The sequence below is a fragment of the Mycteria americana genome, chromosome 9 (assembly GCF_035582795.1).
Source record: "Mycteria americana isolate JAX WOST 10 ecotype Jacksonville Zoo and Gardens chromosome 9, USCA_MyAme_1.0, whole genome shotgun sequence".
Lineage (NCBI taxonomy): Eukaryota > Metazoa > Chordata > Aves > Ciconiiformes > Ciconiidae > Mycteria > Mycteria americana.
Window position 1 is genome coordinate 11664153 of NC_134373.1, and position 17555 is coordinate 11681707.

At 38.4% G+C, this 17555-nt stretch overlaps 1 protein-coding gene across 3 annotated transcripts in view; it reads right to left on the reverse strand.

The window, feature by feature from the left end:
• The window catches only part of HECW2 (HECT, C2 and WW domain containing E3 ubiquitin protein ligase 2), a 180468-nt gene that overhangs the window by 123010 nt on the left and 39903 nt on the right, over nucleotides 1-17555 (reverse strand). The window contains exon 1 of one of the 3 annotated variants that reach the window (XM_075512478.1): nucleotides 12618-12635. The exons of the other annotated variants lie outside the window; for them this stretch is intronic. The gene's annotated coding sequence lies outside the window, so the exon portion shown is untranslated. Of the gene's footprint in view, nucleotides 1-12617; nucleotides 12636-17555 lie in introns of those variants that run through there. 3 annotated transcript variants of the gene reach the window in all.

The following is a 17555-nucleotide window of genomic DNA, read 5'->3' on the forward strand; positions in this document are numbered from 1 at the left end:
CATTATCCATAGCTACTAAAAGTACCGCCATTTGAACATAAACCCTGACATTACTCACAAATTGAGATAAATCATCAGAAAGGGAAGATAAGAATAGCAAAATATTAAAACAGAGGGAACAGCTTATAGGAGGATAGAATCGGCGATGGGGAACCTCTTGCCATAGAAGGAATATGAAAATTTCCTTATCTAAGCTACGTAAGTTTGACCAAAGCTGTTTGCCTTTTTCAAAAGCTACAGTTTATATCAACTCATTGTTTCTTTATTTTACAGAGGAATTAAAATGGTTCTCATCTGGCAGAATCATTTGCTTTCAGAAGAAACTGAATTTTCTGGTAATGTGTTTTTAAGTCAAAACTGTGAAAATGATCTTCCATACTATATTCACCTAGAATAGGAACCATGTATTTCCCCCAAAGCCAAACCAAACCAAAGCAGTCCTCCTGCCCAGTAGTAACTCCATATCTCACAGGGAATAAATTGTGTCCTGGGCTCCTTACGCTCTTTATACAGTTTGAACATAGTATTTCAACATTTCTGACCAGATTGCAACTTAACCAGTGACAACATCAATTATTCCACTATAGTATCTTCTGGGAGGGATGTATACTGCAGGAAAGATCTCCTTATTTTTATACATACAAGTAACCACATATAAGACAAATGTGTACATGTACACATATAAAAAAAAGGCAAATAAGAGGTACCTGTGTATTATTCTTGGGCTTTCTGCTTGGTGTTATAGCCTTCAGCTATCATACGCGGATGTATTTGTTCTCTTAAAATAACCCAAGCATTGTCAGACAGTGCTGAGTGTCACCTGCTATAATGTTCCTTGTTTCAAGGAAGGAAGCATGTAATGCAGAATTAGGTAGAGCCCACAAGAAGCACATGGATTGGTTGGCCACTTCCATAGTATTATAATTGTAATTAGACCTACAGTACACTACTGCTATCAAATGTCTGACAACTGGTTTATTAAACAAAAACCTCTGCCTCTAGAGGTCAAAAGACACTGAATTACTAAAAAGAAAAAACAAGTAGAGCACTTGGAGATCCCAAGATTGTGATTAAGAAAAATTCTTTTTTTTTTTTTTTTGAAAAAAAAAAAAAAAAAGGCATTTTCATATTTTGAGGGTTTTCTTTTCCTATTCATTCCTCTTTCCCCACATGATGAATCTTCAAAAACTGCCTCCTTCACTCCTATTTCCTATCATTCATCTTCAATTTTCTTTTTAATAACATTTCAGTGTATGCACTCTCCCAGTGTATCACAAATTCTTCTGCTATTTTTCAGCTTTTCTTAAATTGGTGTTTTGAAATATTAAGAACTAACACACACTGTATATGCTTAGCATCAAATATTGCAGAAAAGGAAAGAAACAAAAATTCAGTTCAATAATTCTGCGTATACAGAAGTGACATGGAGATTACCATATTTACTTCACAAAGTATGCAACACAGTCTTTCCTGGCATGAGCAATGTTTTGGCTGCATACACAAAACATTTTATTTTTGGTGCTGGACGTCAGCAGGGTCTACTAACTCTTTCTCTGTCATGTTCCCACATACTCTGCCTCTGACACCGGTGTCAGTGACGAAGAGGAAACTTTGGTATAAAGGGCCTTCTTAAATGGGAGTCAGGGAAGTTAGTATCTTGTTTCTCTATGTGGAGTATTATTCAATGGATCTGAAAATCCTGAGTGACTTTGAGACCAGAAGGATAAATAAAAAATAGCCACCAACTTCCCTACAAGCCAGTGAAACACACAGGGATCAGTCAGTCACTGTGATCCCACACCCTTTTTTTTTGTCCCACTTCTTCTTTACCTTGTGATCTGGGCAACAGCACAAGCTAACAGTTAAGTCTTAAATGTCACAGTGAAAGAGTTGTACCCCCTAGCCAGAAAGAGCCCTGATTTGCACCTGAGCCTGCCCACCGCAGCAAAGACATACACCTGCCTGGGTACCACCGCCCTCCCCACTAGGAGACCAGGCGAGATTAATTAACAGACTGACAGCACGCTATCAAGGTAATTTTCTTCTGTCCCACAAGTGGAGATTTATGTAATTTTGACCTATTGTATACAGTGGTTTTACAGCAGTAAAATCACGGCAAAATAAGTGTCATGCAGGAGGATTACCAGTTAAAGACAAAGTTTTAATAGGAGGGATGAAAAAATTTCCTTCAGCTGCAGAGCAGTACACTGTACCCGGGGCAGCACTGGCATTTGTTGGAACATATTGAAAATTTATATGTGGCAGATGGACAAACTCATCCATGTTTAAGGACACGAGAACTAACTTGTTCTCGCTAGAACTATCGCACAGTTTGAGAGATGAGAACAGCCTGAGAAAAACATTAACTCCTTTGCAACAGTCCATTTTCTTAAATCCCAATTGTTATCACTCCGGTGAATCACAGACATCATTATAGTTTCTGAAAGTAAACCAAACCACAAATCTAAATGCTGGGTAACTTCTCTGAGCCTACTCATAAATCCAACTGTCTTAAAGTCACGATTTAAACAATGATCCCAATAAATCACATAACTTAAAGCAATTGAAATCCATTTGCAATGAAGTTCATTTGCAATGAACAAGTTCCTATTATGCAAAAAATACCTCCAAAGATTCAGGACTCGTAAACTTCTAGAATGTTTTCCAAATTCAGTGAAATAGGTTGTAAAGTGGCCCTAGCGTCACACAGTACTCTGCTACATAGCATCTCACAGTAAGCTGGGAGGTTAATTAAGGAGATTTGTAAAGAGAGAAATATGACATTCATATTATAAAAGGGGAAAAGGTGATTGCCATAAAACCCAAACCATAAGGAGTCATGGAAGGGAAAAAAGAGCCACTACTTTAATTATTTACAGTCTGAAAATTCAGTCTGAAGATGGGATGAGAACCTTACACAGCGCCTACAAAAGGAATTGCTTATCTGACATTTGGTTAACAATTCCTGATGTCTGTCATTAATAACATAACTAACAGTACACTAACACGTACATCCTACCAGAGACTGAAAATAAGAATTATCCTCCCACCTTCAATTCCTGCTAAGCACTACTGAAACAGCATTTGCATCCAGACTATACTGTAAAGACAATACCCACGATCAGCTGTGTGCACCTGCCCTGCCATGAAGGTTTGGCTAATCAGGCTGAATGTGATCAGAGCAACGATTTCACTAAGTATCAGACCAAGCTGGCAAGGTATATTGTTTCGTGAAGGCAAGCTGAAATGTGGAAACTGAATCAAAAGCATAGGGAAAATATAGGCATTTGAGAAATCAGCAGATACTAACTTTAGCAAAGTATTTTAGTTGAAAAGTGAAACCTGTACTAAAGCTCCTTATCCGTATCACAGCATTTTCTTCAATACTTGACAAGAAGCTTAGAGAGAAATAGGACTGATTTCCTCTTAATCTCTAAGTGGCACAAGTTCAGGATTATTTCTATCTAAATATACTCCTCAATTACTAATCATAGAGGGACCAGAACTAGGAAAAAGTTCCACTTAATATACAAACTACAGATAGGAAAAATCCCCTTGCCCAACCTTCTTCACTAAAGGAGATTGAAAAGAAACATCACACCATTTCTGACATGCAGTCAAACATTCAATAGTTTAAAAGTACATGAATGAAAGTCCGGGAGTTCCAGCACAGGAATAACCAAAAAAATCCCACCCCACCACCATGCAAAACAAACCAGAGTTCACATGCTGCCCTGTTTATCTTATTCATAACAGTGATTCATTTCTTGTTTATGTAGCAATCTTTTATGTGGCTTACGGGTCTTGCTAACAGCCTCTTCCCACAGCATTTACTGTAAACCAACTCTATAGGGCTGGCCCTGAGAGCACAAGCGGTCATCCGCTGCACAAGATTTGCTCTTTAAGTGGGTGGCTGAGGGTGCTGCTGGGGAAGCGATGATTAACATATTTCACTGGGGGATCGGCTTCACGTCACCGCACTGCAACATCACATCACCCGCGAGAGGAGCGAGGCGAGGAGGTGGGCAGTGCGGCAGCCCGCCAGCCAAGGGTCAGCAGGGAGAGCCCCCAGGGAGTGCTCTGCACCCAAGCGTCTCTGGCACTGTACGTCAGATAGGCAAGAAGAACCGTCAGATAGGCAAGAAGAACCGTCCAGCCCAACTGGGCCCCAAATTTTCCCCCCATGCATAGAATCATTTAGGTTGGAAAAGACTCTTAGGATCATCAAGTCCAACAATTAACCTAACACTGCCAAGTCTACCACTAAACCATGTCCCTAAGCACCACATCTACATGTCTTTTAAATACCCCCAGGGATGGTGACTCCACCACTTCCCTGGGCAGCCTGTTCCAATGCTTGACAACCCTTCTGGTGAAGAAATTTTTCTCGATATCCAATCTAAACCTCCCTGGTGCAACTTGAGGCCATTTCTTCTTGTCCTAAGGCTTGTTACATGGGAGAAGAGACCGACCCCCACCTTGCTACAACCTCCTTTCAGGTAGTTGTAGAGAGCAATAAGGTCTCCCCTCAGCCTCCTTTTCTCCAGGATAAACAACCCCAGTTCCCTCAGCCGCTCCTCATAAGACTTGGGACTCTAGACCCTTCGCCAGCTTCATTGCTCTTCTTCGGACACATTCAGATGATGCTTTGTATCTCTCTCAAATGCCACTCCCATGCTGAGATAAGCAATCCACATAATTATACAAACCGAAGAACACATTAAGAATACAAAGAACAGAAAACATACTGGTTTTCCAACTATACACTGTGTGACATTTCTTTGTTCAGTACAAAGATTTATAAATGCTACAATAAACGGCTCAAACTGACTAGCTCTGAGCTCTAAGTGGCTGAGAAAAGAAAATGTTTCTTGAACAAATTCAGAATTTGGGGATTTTTCTCCCCACAGAACTCAAAACTAGCCTATTTTCTGGGATAAGGTATGACTATGGTCCATATGCTGGCTTCAAACTTGCTAGAAACTCCAGCAAAAGCAGAATAGTCAGAATTCACTGTCAGGTGCAAAACCTGCCTAGGAAGCTGGGTGATGGTTAACCATATGGTTAACTCATATGCTTAACCAGTCTGCACTTATCCTGCTCTCAGTACTAAAGAGCTTTCAAGCCCCTTTAGAGCTGCTGTGTACCTCTGCCAGCAGGACAAAGGGGCCCAGTAAAATTCACCAGCTACTTACTCAGCAAGATCATCAGTAACTGATTTTGCCCGAGACAGAGAGATGAACCTGGCAGCTCTTTAAATTTCCTTCCAGGCTTATAGTCTAGCATTTCTACGACCACTTGGAGACACAGATTTGGTCTATTAAAAAAAAAAAAAAAAAAAAAAAAAACAACAACAAAAAAACCACAACCAAACAGATAAAGCTGACATGAAGCATCCTTTTCTATACAGACAGAAATAAGAGAAAAGCTTCACCTTTCTGCCCAGACACCCTTTTCTTGTTATTCCTCCTGGAATATTTCCAAGAATTTCTACTCATGAAGTTTCCTGCGATCCACATAATGGAATTTCTCTCAGAAGGTATTTCACTGTCTGATTATTAGGATTTTTCTCCGTTAGCTAAGATTTTATCAGATTCAAGTTAAGCTAACATGTTTGGATACTTCCTATTCAGCCACCCAGATAAAGATGAATGTAAAAGCTGTCACAGTATTCAAGAGCCAAGAAAAATCAGCTATTTGGGATCTCTATTTTTCTCCACTGTTTACCAAGTAGAGGGTAATACGGCCTCTTTACTTACATGACCATGGCTATATCCTAAGTCTTTAGGATGATTTAGTATATGAATCAATCAACTTGTATCATGTAGTGGAAATTTAGTATTTTTCCAGTAGATCATGAAGTTCAGTATTTCAAAAATATAACCACCATTATACTGCATAACTGCACAGTTCTGAGCATCAACATCAGGGAGAAAACTGACAAGATCATCCAGCTAAAATATAATCATAACTGTTCAATTTTGCTACCTAGAATGCCTGAGTGCTCATTAGGTCTGCATGTTTTAAATAATAAATTATGCAGGTAAATTATGTGAGCAAGTCCAGTGATGGACATCTTGGAGGATAAAAAGTGATCATTCTAAACTCAGAGAATTTGTGATTGAATTAAAAGTAAGAGAGAGATGTCATAAACTTGAAAAATCACATCATTACACCTCTCACACCATTACACCACCTTCTTTTTAATTACAAGGATAGTGAGGATATCTCAGAGAGATTAAAAGGGAAATATGTCTCTCTCTTTCCCCAGTTCTTCTAAATTGCACATTTGACAGTAAATTTATATTCACTGCTTTTCCTTGAACAGCCAGTTCTGGATATTTCTTTAATTTGGGATGCTTTTGAAAAGATATTAAAGATGATAGGAATCTACCATCATAACTGACACAGGACTTAGATATAGTTTAAGTACTTAAATGTTCTTTAATTTCTTTCTTTCTTTTTAAATGAAGTAAAATTCAAATTTACTTTAATTCATCTTTAAGTAAATTGGATAGTAACTGTCTTGAAATATAAATTGTTCTATCAGAAGTGCAAAGAGACAAGTTACATTCAGAAACACTTTATTTTTCTGCTGATCTGCTTACTTTCTCCTCTAACAAAGCCCCCTAGACTTTCATAATAGGACAATTACTGGATACTCTTAAAAGCAGCTTAGCCCAAAGCAATGATGATGAAAGAATTTAATAAACTTGCTAGTTTCCAGAAATGAACCTATATGCACAGGATCATTTAACCAGATTTCCTTTTTAATCAAGAAAATTGCCAAGAAAGTCAACTGAAGCATCTTGAAAGATACAGCATTTTGTAAATCTTCTCTTAAGATAAATGTTTGATTCTTCCTTTCAAACGGGAGCACCAGATTAAATTACGTGCCCTACACCAGGCAGGTGGCTGTGCTAGGTAGCTGGCCTCCTCAGTGAAGAGTCAGAAGTTCCTCCAAAAAGCAATTCAGAGTATCAAAATCACTGCCTCTCTTGATCTGTGGAGGAAGCTGGAGTAACCTGAGACCGAGGAAAAGAGGACAGAATTTTGTTTAGATGCCCTTTTCCTTTGTTGCCCTGCTCTGAGCCATGCCCAAACCACTGGCAAAACAATTTTAAAAAAGTAAATTGTGCTAAGAATACCCTGCCTTCTGTCTGCTAACTCATCCTCTGAGCTAGCTGCTGGGAAATCACAGCTAGCACCGGAATTTACTTCTGGAAACTGTACTGAGATGTTTTAAGGTAAAGCTAAAAATTACTGTGCTGAAATTTCACCAGGATGTTGCCATACAGGAGAGGGAGGGGAAAAAAGCAAAGAGAGAAAAAGTACGTATGGATACTCTAGTCTCCTTTTGGACTCAAATCTGGTGACTCAGCTCAGATGTTAAACATCAGCGCAGATTACAAAACCACCATATAATTCAGACTGGCTGAAAATCTTCCCTAAGGGAAAAAGCATATCGTTCAGCATAAATCTGTAGTTTTAAAAAACAGTCTATGAAGCACATTATTTGGCCAGAGAATAGCTCAGTTAATTCACAGTGTAACAGAATATCTATTTTAGACCTTTTCAATGCATTTTTGTACAGTTCATTTGTAAAGTCAGTCCTATACACTTTTGTATCTAGCTGGAAACAAATGTCACACTCATACTATCATATTACCTTAGCTGCCTGAGTAAGGCTTACACCTTCCATCCCACCAACTGCGACTCCCTTACATCAGGCAGAAGTTACTGCTCAAGCCTATTATGAAGACCAGCAGTCTGAAGGGTTCTGCATATGTTTTGACAGGTCTACACACCCTGCCCAGTAGCCCATCAGGCACTGCTGTGCTTTCAGTACAACTTACTGTATTAATTCTCACACAAAAGCTTCAGAAGATCTGGCCACAGAAGATCTGGCCACTGGTCAAAAGAGTAAAAGGTCATAAATGTGTATCCAGAGAGTAGCATACACATACATACACACACATATGTATAGCTTGGCATGCCTACAGTTATACCAGTTTTAGAGTGTACTTACTGACATACTGCATTGTCAGTGTAGACGAATGTCCCATGTCCCTGCACTGCTCTCCCCACAGCTAAGATGGAGTAAGCAAGCCCTAAAACACTTCAAGATAACTCAGCCAGGTGAAGTACAGTGTTCAACACTGACAGCTTGGATAACCTGTCTGAGTTTGCACTGAAGAGATTATGAAGGGTTCATACAATCCTTTCTGCTGCAGCTGCCAGGCCGTGAGATCTGGCTGGCCTGCAGATGTATCTTAGTATTGCTCTGCAGATATACAAGAGGATGTCTATAGCCTAAAACTCATCCCTGTCTTTCACCGGAAGTAGCAATATAAGAATTGCACATTCATTTAAGTGAAACGTACCAGATACATTCTTATCCTCTAGACTATTCACATGAAGAAACAAAACTTGACTGGAAATTTTAGTGCAATTTCATAGCCAAGAGGCTTCGCTCCGTATGTATTACATGGCCCCTCAACCTCCTCCTGGAGTGGCAACTACTTTAACCAAGTTCATTTATTTCAGTAATTTTACCTGTAGCACCACACCTCAAAGAGTTGAGTTCACAAATGAGGCAGAGACTGGAGGTACAGATGTGTAGCCATTAAACCCAGTGTATCATGAAACTATGGCCTTGGACAATCCACGATACAATATTACTCTACATAAACTTTAAAATCAGAATCCCCACTGCCAGAGATTTGATCTTCAGTGTTCATGATACTGATATATCTGCTGCTAGTTGCTGTCGATCGGTTGTCCTGAAGAATTTCCTTTGAAGTACTGATGCAGTTGCTCTCAGCTTTTGATGTCAGGTCACACAATCCATCTGAAATATAGCCCCCTTCAAATGTCTATACCAGAAAGGCAGAATATAATCTCTGTGAGAAGCTACTTTGTCATGGATGGGAAAATGTGAATTTAATTATTCTGTGAATAAACTGTTATATATGCTCATACTTATGTATGTGAAAGCCTGCAAGAACATATTAATGACAAGAAAAATGGGTAGCCTATTTAACTCTCTTGAAACTCCCTCCTGTCTTTAGGACTTCCAGAACATCAGCAGCACCAGCCCAGAGTTCCCCAATTATACGTCTTCTCCCAAGGCTTTTTCACAAGGGACAGTAAAGACCAAAATACAGAACTTTTACGGAAAAGAACAATTTAGCATTTGTCTGTCCAGAACAGTAAACAAACGTGTAACCAGAAGAAAGAGTACAATACCAAAAAGCCTGACAAACGGCAAAGAAAATATGTTCCTTTGAAAAAAGGAAGGAAAACTGCCAGGCCAGAAAAGCCACAATTCAGAAAGCCATTTATAAAATAATGCACTTGACAGAAGTAGTAGTACAATTATTTACTACTTACTATCAGAGTAGTTCTGCAGTTTCATTCCAAGTCTCTGCAATCCAAACCAATGCAGATACTACTGAATGAGTGTCACATCCATAAATGGCAGCTGTATTTTAAAGATACTCAAGAGAGCCTGATTTAAGTATTTATTTGGCAGTTATTAAAAGCTAGTATATGTACTATGCAATAAGCAATTATATACATTTATTTTCATTCAATTTTAAACTGGAAATCCATTCTATACTGATGGAAATCCCTGGAATATATAATGAATATGAATGAGAATTAATTGTTCCACCCAGCCAAGTCCAAATCCAATACAATCATTCCCATTATCAAGCCTGTACAAGCTCAGTTTTCTACCATGTAAAATTGATTTCACTCACTGAAATGGTATCAAACCACCACAGAACAGGTACATCTCTCACACTGAGAGATTCCCACGTTATCAGGAAACACAGGAATGCTCTGTTCCTCTCAAAGCAGCACACCACTTCAATTCATCATGTTATTTATTCATTTTTGTCACAAAGGGTCTATTATCAACTTGAAAAACAGCATTTCTTTGTGTAAAACATATACGCTGACTTCAAATTCAAGAATTCCATATCTGAAACATGCTAGCAGACTAAAAGTAGAATTAAAAAAATAGTGCCCACCATTCTGTAGATAAGATAATTTCCCCGATTCTCCATTTTTTAAAAGTTCTAGGCTGGTAAAACTGACCAGGAAGTGGGGGTGGAAGATGTCTAAAAAAGACTCAGTTGGTCTCCTTAAAGAACAAAGTAAAATTAAAAATAAAACCAACCCAAAGCTTTATGTACCTAAGTCTTATAAAGAAACTATAAATACAATCAGTAGATCAGGAAAACAGGAAACAATTATTTTTAAAAACTGACAAATTCTGCTGGAGTGAATTTACCTGTCCATCAGTACACATTCAAATTTCCATCCTCCTGCCCTTTTTACCCTTCTGGTATTTCAATTAGGAACATTTTACCAGTTATAATCTCCCCCCAAAAAACACTGCATTTCCATAAAGATTTGAGGAGACTCTTTGGCTGAAATAAGATGTCAGAACATTTCTGCTTGCCTACAGTTTAACAGAGCTTTTTGCCTGATAATATACTAAGCAATCAGCTACCAAAGATGTCCCTGAAACTAGCAGGAGGAGCAGAACAACTGTTAGGCCAGCTCAAAGGCAATGCCTTTTGCTTGCTGACAGTGCAAGGTATGTCCTTAAGGAGGAGGTGCCATTAGCAAAAACATTTCGATACTACCGTATTTTGCATAACAGTATTCCTAGATTCACTAGGAATTTCTTTTAATCAGCTTTTCTTCAATTCTCTGTCTCTGTAACACTTCAAAACACCTAAGAACTTGTAGCTAAAAGGTAAAAATTAAGCCCCATACTCATATATACTTTTTTCAGCAGAACTTACAGCATTACCACAGTAACTAACATGCTGCTAAAATGCAGTGCCGATTATGTTCAGTATATTAAGTTGCAAATATTGCAGAGAATCAAATAACTATGAATGTAATCTTTGCAGAAACTAGAGATGTTAAGCCCTAAAGATTTCCTCCTCCAGAAAACTTACCTGCTCTACACTCTTTCAAACTGTTTCCTTATAATCTGCAAAAAAGAGCCCAGAATAAGAAAAAAAACAGCTATTTGTCTGCATTCTGTTTGTCTGTATTATACACAGATGCTGATCTTCAGTTTCAATAAATCCAAGTAGAAAGTCAGCAGGGCTGTATACCAAGGTGTTGATGATACTGCCCTCTGTACTCACAGGATACATCACTTCTAATACTCAACACACTTGGGCTCTAAAACAAACCGGTTCTGTTGGTTGTCTTTTACAAACCAGAAAACAACAACATACAAACACTTGCAAGTCTAACAAATTGTTTTAAAGAAATGCAAATTGCAATTTTATATCCTACTTCAGATTTTCCCCAGAAATATAATTTAGCTCAGACATTCATGCTTGAGCACTATGACGGAATTCTTATGCACCAACTGCTTTACTGTTTTTTTGAAAACACTACTTAAATAATTTTAGGCAAACATTTTAGCTGGATAATTCAAGAAACAGTACTTCATTTTTGTAAAAAGAAGTCAGATCGGTATCTAGTTACTCTCTTCTGGACAAATGCTCTTCCACAACTGAGTCAGATTAATTAATTTATATCAAAAGATTATTAACAGAAGATGCCTGCATTTGTTTACGGTGTAGCAAGAACATCAGTAGGACACTTAGACATACTCTATGCCATACAAAGTCCCTGTCTGCTTAATGCTAAACAGCTGCAGTGCAATCACTGAAGCTGTCAGAGGTGAGGACCACAGCTCTGCTGAAACACAGACTACTTCAGGGAACAGGCTCAAAGCAGAGACACACACGCTAAAATTCAAAGAGAGAACTAGAAGGGAAAAGGGAAACGGATAGAAAAAGCTTTGCCTATTTAACAGTTTACTGATTTACAGTTCACAATCAGTAATCACACTGAAGAGAAGAGAAAAACAGTTAAGAGTCCTAAGGAACTCCACCATAACAAAAATGATACTCCTGTGGTAATGCATACACCACCATCACTTGCAAGCATACCCAATACACATTTGTCTGTCTGGTCTGTGTTCTCTAGGTGAGAAAATTATTTGAGCTAGAGTGCAGACCACTAGGGAGTTGGAGATATCAAAGCTATCACCGCCCATGCTTCCTTGCCTTGTGAGTACATATTACAATTCATTATTTAGTTCAGTAATCACACACTGTAATTTTTTTTCTTGCAGCATTACTGCTGCATTTGCTGCTTTCCTTGGTTTCTGCACTAAATGAAGCAGAAATCCTTCAGAATCTAAATGAACAATTAATGAAAAGACAACAATATGAAGTGGGCTATATAAAGATGATGCCTATTATGAATTAATACTTTTACTATTAAATATGCATGACTTTTTTAATAAGTAGAGCTAAAAATAGAGACATGTATCACAGGATTTCTCCAGGCTGTACAATTTTCATTCATCTTCATCCTGTGAAGAAATAGGCCATTGCTAAAAGGACTCTCACTGTGCGTTTTTACATTGTTGACATTGGCCCTAATTCACTGTTGCACAAAAAAGCAAGCCTCTGGGATCCAGGCATAAAGGATTCTGAAGACCTCCACCCTCTGCCATAAGGTTTGAAGGAATCTGCAGCAAACTGTGTGGGTTTTCATAGTCCGCTCACCCATCTACCAACAGGCACACGTCTCTCAGCAGCCTAGTCCCCATCCCCAATTTGTGTGTTTAGAAAGAATCCATTTGAAAGACGACCCTTGCATCAGATAACAAACAGCAGCACATGTAACCACAAGACTTAAGTAAAACTGAAATAACTATTTAAATCTTTACTTTTTAATCTTAATATTTCATTTTAAAAATACACATATTCTCCTCATTCTTTCGTCATCCCACCAAGGAAAGAAGTCTAAAATTAAGCCAAACGCAAGAAATCCGAACAGTCTGTTTGGATTTTAACATTCATTTCTAACATCATGCATCATGTCATGTTACAGATATAAATGAACAACAGATTTTAATAAAGACTGCGCTAATTCTGGCTGAGAGTGAGCGCATTCTGGAACACAGCACAATTCTATATAAATCCACCCCAGGGCGTAGGTGCTACAGGACCAGGAAAGGGAAGAAGATTGAAATCAGTGTTTATAAATACAGCCAAGAAATCCTAGCGCACATACCACTAAATATATAAACAGAAGTTAAGACAATCTCATCTGGAGGCCTAAATTTCCTACACTTATTTATGTTAAGGAATTTTTTATTATTTTTTAAGACAATTTGTTTTGTGTACTCATGTTTTTAAAACAACTTTGGTGTATTTAAATCAAAGCATGCATATTGAGTTAGCAGTTGCTAATGCTGTGTGGCAAAAGGAAACAAAAACAAAGAAATCGTAGCACACTGCATTCTAGTATCATCTTAAATTACTCTGAAATCTGTATTATAAAAATAATCCTGGTTTGATTTTGAATTTTCTCTATTTCTCAATGTATAACAACAAAAAGTAATTTAATCCACATCAGATATAGTCCTAATTAAAAAAAAAACCACACCACCTTACAGCAGAGCTTTTTAAGGATAAATATGCAGTTTTAAATAACAGTTTATCAAAACAAAAATATTTGTATCACCTATTACCATTTTCATCTTTTTTCTGGGGTTCAGTACAAAAAGTGCAATAACATGACAGGGATTTTCACTGGAATGTCTTTGGCTTAGTCTTTGTGAAGACAATTTAGAATTCGAGGTTTTCATAGGCATACAACTACTAATTCAGAGTAAAGCTGACATGACTTTCTGGAAGCTCAAAATATTATGGGCAAAGCACACTTTTCTTCCCCCCATACAGCTTCATCCTAGTTAACACTCAAGATCTATGTTTGGTTTTCCTATGACACATTATAGTTGCAGTGATCAGAGACACAGATTTTTTTTCAGATGTTTCAGAAATAATCCATCTTTTACCACAGCTGTAACAATACACAGAACCAGAAAAAACCCCACAGCACTGACATCTTTCATTATTTTGGTGCCTTTACTATTCACAGGTGCATTTTAGGCTTCAAAATGCCTCCCCTGACCACTCAGGATCCAGGATTTTGGGAGCAGGGGGAGTTGGAGGGGTGGTTGATTGTTTTTGTTTTTTTTTTTAATGCCAAAGTTTAGTATTTTTCATCTGGTACAGTATTAGGCCTATCTGTTCTTCTTTTTTCTGTCCTCATCCAGAATATGGTGTTTCTCAATATCTGATTTCTCTAAATGGCAGGACAAGATTCTTTCCTAACCCTCCTACCACCCTTAAGCCCCTCCGAGTGCCTCGAAAGCAGTCTGTTGCAGCATGATCCACCAACAACCTATTTCCTCCAACACAGGTCAGCCTTAAAAATCTGGTTTGTCCTAGAGCAGCCATCTCTCTGTCTCTGTGCACCCTCTCAATACCAAGTTTTAACAATACGGTTATTAACCTTGCACCAAGCACAAGAATGAGCACTAGCTTGCAGGGACAGCCACAACAGCAGGAAAGGCAACCAGCCATACATTCAAGGTAAAATTTGTAGTCCGGCATCCATTTCCAAAAGGTGAAAGATATCAAAAGCTCTATCTAGACATATCATGTAAGAGAAGCATTCACCACTTTGGTATATACAGGGAAAGTTTTCTTAATGCTTAATAGGGCACTCCCTTCCCAGTTTCCCTGTCTCCCACCGGTAACTGAGAACAGCGTAACAAAATAATAGTTATATTGCTCTACTCCTCTGAAAAGTATTCCAGTATTTCATATCTTCTCACATCATAAAAATGAATGGGAAAAGATACAGCTAGATATACTTGTGAAAATCAGGGACTCTTAACAGGGACATTGACTTTTACTTTAGCTGATAATTTGGGTGGTGATGATGACAGCTACAGCACAGTGACAACAGGGGAAGAAGGAACTTCCTTTCTGTGTACCATTTTGCAGATCTCGGGTAGAACCTGGCCCCAAAGAATGGTAAAGTCATATTCATCTAAGAGGTTTCCATTATGCATTAATAAATTTTATTTATTCATTAATTTTAAAGCATGAACAGGAATTTGGAGAAAGAGTACCCTCTTTCCCTCAACAAAAAAGAAAAAAAAAAAAAAAAGCTGGCAGCCAGATGCCCAGCTCACACTGCGGACGGTACGGTGGGGGAGGCAACAGCTTATTATCATTCAGTATTGGCTGTGCAAATCTCCTGCCTCTTAATATCCAAAGAATAGTATGAAATGCTTTGGTTTAACCTAGGGAAAACCCTGACTGAAGATAGCTGTATGCAACTTGATCAAAACCCAATGACCAGATATGCAACTTGATCAAAAACCCAAAAGAAAAAAAGGAAGAAAAGTGGTAGGGGGGAACCTTATCCTGGTTGGTTGGGGTTTTTTCCAGTTAATGGAAATGTCTCTGCATTTTCCCACATTTGGAAATTAACTTCACAGGGTGACCTTCCCAAAAAGTAAGATGCAATGCAGCTTTCTAGTTAGATAACGCCACTGCCTCTGTGTCAGGCCTCCACTCGTGCCAAATTGTCACAGCCAACCTCTGTTGTAGGTTATTATTAAGCAGAATTAAAGAGAAATCACTAGAAACAAATACCTGCATACTGATTGGACTTCACAGTTTGCCAAAACATTATTTTAAGACATACGAATGAAGCCTCCTATCAACACTACTGGTTAGCTGGTGGTTTTCTATGTAGTTTGAGACTGCTTTGATTTTTTTTTTTAATCATTTGTCTAGTAAATGATGTGACCGTATGACTACAGTCAAATTACTAATTATTACCACTTAATTGTTTTCCCCTATCATGTAATTACAGTAGCTCAATAATAAAAAAGTGTCAGGTTTAGGCAACCACCCCTCCATCAGGTTCCAGAGCAGCAAGTTTAAGCTGTGTTTCCTGAACAGCAGTAGCAGCCCAATCAAGCAGAGGATGTTGTTGTACTTCACTAACAATCCTACCCCACCCTGTGTACACAATGTGTACACAAACCTCAGATTAAAATACAAACAAATCTTACAGCTGCCAACATCAAAAACTCAAGAAGGATGCTGGAACTGCAAAAGAATACCAGTTATTAGACAAAGCAGTGATACAATAGAAAAACACTTTTTAAAATAATGCTGCTAGAACCCTGAAGCAGACACTTCAGAAAGTCACAAACACCATCAGAAGCAGCAATTAGCTATTCTTGCCATCACAACCACGTCCAGTGACAAGACGGTTCTCCTGCTGAAATGCCGTAGCTTTACAGACCCTGAGGAATCAGGTCACTCATTAATTCAAAAAGCTTCACTGGAAGCCTTTCGTAACACCCTGCAAGACTCCAATACAGACCAGTGATGCCAACTGCAGTTGGGAAAGCAGAGGCTGCTGAAAATGGCTCAGCAAGCCTCCAGTACTAACATAACATAGACTGAATTAGTTAACCTCAAATTAATATCCCTACTGGACATGGCAAAAGTTTTGAATCCAAGTGTCATAACACTGTGATCAGTAGAAGAAATTCACTGGAAATTCAGAGGTTTCCACTAATACTGACTGTAGGAAACAAAGCAGACTATTTTTAGTCACCAACACAAATATAATTACTTTAAATCCATTTCTCCTTGGTCACAGAGGAACACATATACCAGTATTGCTGACATCCCATCAGATGCTATATCTTGGCTAGAACAAAAATAGAGCTTCAATTATAAAACATGCTAGTCTCAAACACACTTATTTTCTAATGTTTCTTCTTATCAGTAAAGAAAAAATTGCTTTATAATTGCATCCAACCTAACACAGTGGTAAAAGTAGTTCCCGCTGCAGTTGACCAGAAGTCATGATCACCTCTGAGCAGATATACATGACATACACTCATGCCAACCACTTTCCATGAAAATAACTTTCTGAAACCTATTACGCTTTGCTTACTGGCATTTTCTAGAAAATTAGCACCAGAAGTGCTGGGTTAGCAAAACCAATCTGTACTGCAGTGGATCAGCAGCATAATTTGGATCATCACTGTAATTGTGCATCTTCCTTAATACCTTACCTTAGAGCTACAGTTCCTGAAGCAAATGGTAATAAAAGACCTACCAAAGGTAGACTTAGAGTGCCAGAGCACGCTTGTGGCATTTAAGCGTTAAGATATGCAAACTGATCCTTCTGATGCAAGGAAAAATATGCCAACCTTTAAAGCAAACTGGCAAATACTTATTTTATAATAATATGCCAACCTTTAAAGCAAACTGTCAAATACTTATTTTATAATAAAGACAAAGGTTTGGCACAAGTAACAATGAGCAGTTTCAAAACTGAAGTATTGCATGACAGCAAAAAGATTAAGTGTTAAAATTTGCTTTCTGGGCTATGAATTTCAGTGACGTAGCTAATCTCTCAGGTCCTGAACTACATCCAGTGGCAGCCAGAGGCTGCACATACCTCTGCACATTAGATGAGATGTGCTCAGTCTGGAATCGTCCCCATCACTCGCAGAGCACTAGACATCAATGCAAGGGGAAGCTGGTGCTGATCTACTAGAGTTCAGCTCTGACCAGCAGATGTACAGGGAGCATAGGTTACACAAAGGCAAA